This window comes from Piliocolobus tephrosceles, unplaced genomic scaffold (assembly GCF_002776525.5).
Source record: "Piliocolobus tephrosceles isolate RC106 unplaced genomic scaffold, ASM277652v3 unscaffolded_20848, whole genome shotgun sequence".
NCBI classification, from domain to species: domain Eukaryota; kingdom Metazoa; phylum Chordata; class Mammalia; order Primates; family Cercopithecidae; genus Piliocolobus; species Piliocolobus tephrosceles.
Genome location: NW_022303030.1, coordinates 1 through 4,777, shown reverse-complemented (window position 1 = coordinate 4,777; position 4,777 = coordinate 1). Strand labels below are relative to the sequence as shown.

Sequence of the window (4,777 nt, the reverse complement as noted above, 5' to 3'; positions counted from 1 at the left end):
ACACACAGAGGGAGACAGAATGAATGAGGGGCCTTCTTTCCCTGTGCCAAGTCACACCTTCCAGAGGTTGGGGAATCTGTCTCATAAATTTAAGCCCCACTAATTCGTCCAAGGCCACAAAGGAGCACAGACCCACTGTGAAGGAGACGTCCTGTGAACGAGACACATGTCATGCCCAAGTGCTCGGCTCCTGCCTTGCATTTGCACCTGGCTGCTCTGGCTGCTGTGTGGCCTGGGGTGAGTCACCACACCTCTGGGCCAGCAGAAGGGATACTGAGCCCCTGCACCTGGCAGGGCAGCTGTGAGCTCTGCCACCTCCAGTGAAAGGAGGGCCAGCTCAGGGCTCCTCCCTAAATGCTGAGTCCCTTAATGACTACAGCACTCCTGGCTAGGAGGAACCCAGAAAAAGGGGCTGGCTTAGCCCTTCGCCTGTCCTCAGGTGCTCCCACAAACTGGGCCAACGCAGTCAGGGGGTAGAAGTCTCCTATGTGAAAATGGCAGCCCTTCTCTTTAGGCTCACGCTTGGTCAGTGATGTGGGCAGCCCTGAAGTAATCAGGAGGGTCTGGGGAGAACATCTGCCGGGAGCTGCACTGGAAAGAGCCATGAATGGGGAGGTCAGAGCCTTGGGTTCCCGACCTGGCTCTGCCACTCGCTCACTGTGCTTCCCCATGGTAGGCACTTTCGCTCTCTGGGCCCAATCCCACCTCTCCGAATCACCATAAGGACCTTATGATTGTTTCTGCACTGTCCCCCAGCAGGACACAGGCCAAGTTTTTCATCATTAGCTGTCATTCCACCCTGCTGTCCCAATCCAAGCCCTCCCGAGTCTGCCTGAGTAAGAAATAAAGGCCTCCCGCCCTGGCCTACTCACACCAAGCCCCAGGTTCACGGCCAGTGGGCAAATTCGCCCACCATCTCGGTCTCCTAAGGCCCTTTCCTCAGCAGTCCAACGAAAGCTCGGTAGAACGACAAAAGCTACAACTCAGTGTGCACATGACATGGCCACTTGTGCTTCCTAGGAGGGTGAGAGGAGATGAGGCAGGTGCCACTAATCCACCCTAAAAATAGGGGGAAGGATGAGCTTTCGTGTGGGGAGCTGGGGTGTTCACACTTAAACATAAATCAACCGGCAAATTCAGCCAAACTCATGTGCTGGCCCTGTCCACATAGATGTCGAATCCAGCAAAAATTTCCTGACCGACTTCGGGAGAGAGAGGAATTATTGCTACGTGCCTCTTTCCCAGGTACAGGGGACAGGAAGTGCCTGGGCTTTGACTGACAACTATTCTGGGAGCAGTAACTTCCCGGGTTTGATGTCTGAGACCCCCTCCCTGGGAGGACTGGAGGGGAGGAGCTTTCAGTGTTGTTTTAATATTTTTTAAAACATAATAAGCTTACAATATCTGGCGGCTCCGAATCTGTGTGCCTTTTCCTCAGTGAAGAAAATCTCTGTTGGCTGCGAGCAGAGAAGCGGCGGAAGGATTCCCGACTCCGGGAAGCCAGGTGTCGGAAGGAGGAGGTACGCTTGAAGGGGGTCCGGCTGCCCGACTCTGCACTCCTCCGTTCATGGCCCACTGTGGTGGTCACCAAATTGAGGGCTTCCTGGAAGGACCTCCTCACGGTGCCCATCCACTGGGTCATGTGGGTCTGAGCCACTGTGAGTTTATCTCCCAGGTAATCCATGGGGCCAGCCAGGAGGAGAGGGAAGGAGGAGGTTAGGGAGGGCGAGAGCAATTAAAACGCCAGTGTCCTCTCCGCTCTTCTGACTCTTTTGCTCATGGAAGTTCTGGGCTTGCTTGGAGGAAAAAAATTTGAAAACAGCAGCAGCTCTCTTCAGGCAAACCAAGGGTAAGTAAACATCCCCGAGCCAGCAGCCGGCTGCATCCACGGGTGCCGCTCAGAATTAAGAGGCAGCTAAGTGCCAGGCTGCGAGTCCACCCCAGCGGAGTTGTAAAGTCAACACACTGGGCAGTCCAGGTTCCAGTTCCAGGGCTCACCCAGCTGATCGGCGGAGACAAGGAGCTTTGAGGAACAAGCCGGCTGCACTCACTCCAGGGCGTGACGGTCCCCGAAAGGCGGGGGGTGGGGAGTGGGTGGAGGGGGCGGCCTTGGGCACCCTTGTCCTCACTTCTCTTCAGGTAGGCAGCCCCCCTGAGGTGCACCCTCGAAGGTTCCGGTGGGCAAGCTGCCGCGCCCTGCTGCCCCCTGCCCGGCTGCCCTCGGCCAGACCCCGCTCACCTGACCCATGCAGGTTTTCTGTCCTTTGGCTGGAGATTCCAAACCTGTCGGCCGGCAAGCGGCTAGCTCACTTCCGGAGGCAGCCACCAGGGCCCCCCGGGTCCCCTGGCTGAGCAGCCCGGGATGACATCAGCCCCCGTCTTAGCGAGGGGCTTCGCTGCCCAGGAATGCAGGAGGGGCCTCGGGGAGGCGGAGGCGGTGGCGGTGGCCGCCCAGGGAGCTGACGTCCGCCCCCATTTTTTTCTCCCCCAAGTCCCAACTCGCTCACAGTCCCTCGGGGCTGATGACAACTTCACGTGCCTGCTAGCCTACCCACCCCTGTGTCCTCACCGCAAAAGCGCACCAGGAAATGCGGCTGCATGTGTGTGCATGTGTGTGCACGTGTGTGTGTGTGCCTGTATGTCGGAGATCTGGCAGCCCCGGGGAAGGTTAGCACTGCTGGGAAACGGCTTCTGCCTCTACTGTTACAGGCAGTGTCTTGGGACCTCTGGTCCGCTGTCAGTCTGTCTCCCTCTCGTGGTCTGTTTCTGTTGATTTCTCAACCTCGCTCTCCTCCCTCTCCCTGTGTCTCAACTTCCACTTGCTTGTCTCTAAGCTTCTCTCCTCTCTCTCCTTTTCAGCTGTCTCTCCCTCCCTCTCTGGAAGGCAACACTGAGCCAGGTGAGACAGCCCCTGAGGTCACCCCAGGAAGGACTGCGGCAGGCTGTATTTCAGTACAGGTGGAGTTGCCATGGCAACCCGGGGCACAGCATCTGCCCCGTCCTGGGCAGCAGGCTCAGCACTAGGAGCAATGGGAATGATTCATGGTTTACACCAGGTCACATGAGCTAGCTGGGTTTTAACCCTTACAGGGCTGGAGTACTAGGTGTAGGGAGTACGACTAGACCCTAACACCCACTGTCCTCGGCCAGGCCCCGCTCATCTGATCCATGCAGGTTTTCTGTCCTCTGCCTGGAGATTCCAAACATGTCAGGGTTGTAAGAAGGGGGTGGGCAGCAGCTGGATCCTGGAGGTCAGGCATACCTGTTAAAGGAAGTTTCTCTTTCCAGCAGGAATCCATGTCCCCCCAACCCCACTACTTTTACAGACAAAGAAATGCAGATTCAGAGACATAGATTCACTTGCCCAAGGTCACACAGGAAGGATGCTGCCAGGGCATGCACCAGAGCTGCTCCCACCCCAGGTTTTCCCAGGTCTGACATGGTACCTGGCCCAGAGTCAGGACTCTGTAAATATTTATTCTTCGGACACCAAGTACACGATTGAAACCCGGGTCGCTCAGAATGCATCCTATGTCCTTTCCACCACCACCTCAGTTCAGTTTTGAACAAATATTTGTTTTCTAGACACTGGTCAAAGGGCTTCACTTGAGAAAGTTTATCACAAAGGATTCTCTGGCAATGTGGCCAACAGATCTCTTTCTTCTCCATGTATTCCTAGTCCTTATAGCTATTCATTCTCTCTCTCTCTCTTCTTTCTTCTTCTTCTTTTTTTTTGTACAGGATCTCACTCTGTTGCCCAGGCTGGACTGCAGTGGCGTGATCATAGCTCACTGCAGCCTTGACCTCCTGGGCTCAAGTCATCCTCCCACCTCAGCCTCCCAACTAGCTGGAACTACAGGCACATGGCACCATGCCTAGCTAATCTGTTTATCTTTTGTAGAGACAGGGTCTTACTCTGTTGCCCAGGTATCTTGAACTGCTGGGCTCAAGTGATCCTCCCACCTCAGCCTTCTGAGTAGCTGGGACTACAGGCACATGCCACCATGCCTGGCCAATCTGTTTATTTTTTGTAGAGATGTGGTCTCACCTTGTTGCTGAAGCTGGTCTTGAACTCCTGGGCTCCAGCAATCCTCCTGCCTCAGCCTCCCAAAGCGCTGGGATTACAGGTCTTTGTAATCCCACTGAGCCCAGCCCCTGTTTGTTTATTATTGTTCTTGCCCACAATCTATATTTAGCTAGATTTGTTGCCTTGTTTATTGTTTGTTTCCCCACTAGAATGACACTTCTTTGAGAAAAGGAACTTTCTCTGTCCTGTTCCCATTGTATCCTCATTGCCTGTAGTGACCCAGAGAGAGGCCCCACATTTCCTGAAGGGACGAAGGGATGAGTGACAGCAGAGCTGGGGCACATGGTGGTCTGATCAGCCTGGGACGGGTGGGAGTGGGGGTGGGAGAGAGAGGGTCAGCCTGGGACGGGTGGGATTTGGGGGAGAGATGGTCAGCCTGGGAGAGGTGGGAGTGGGGGCAGGAGAGAGACGATCAGCCTGGGACGGGTGGGATTTGGGGCGGGAAAGAGATTATCCCCCCTGGAGAGGTGGGAGTGGGGGCGGGAGAGAGATGGAGCCTGCAGGGACCAGATCGTGCAGGGTGAAGGCTAATTAGGAGTTGTGAGAAGCCCTGGAGGAGGTGGGGGAAAGTGACATGACCCAGTTTGGGTTTTAGATCATTCTGGTTGCCAAAGGCTGGGTGTAGAGGAAATATGTGTGGAAGTATTGGGCTTTTTAATTTCTGATTCTTTTTTTTTTTTTTTTTTTTTT

General features: G+C 55.0%; 1 long non-coding RNA gene across 1 annotated transcript; it reads left to right on the top strand.

The window, feature by feature from the left end:
- Positions 1–1,169: 1,169 nt before the first annotated feature.
- LOC113221116 lies at positions 1,170–3,860 on the top strand. Its single transcript, XR_003307710.1, has 4 exons — positions 1,170–1,245; positions 1,439–1,675; positions 2,860–2,899; positions 3,742–3,860. It is a non-coding gene; the product is annotated as an uncharacterized LOC113221116 (long non-coding RNA).
- Positions 3,861–4,777: the final 917 nt, after the last annotated feature.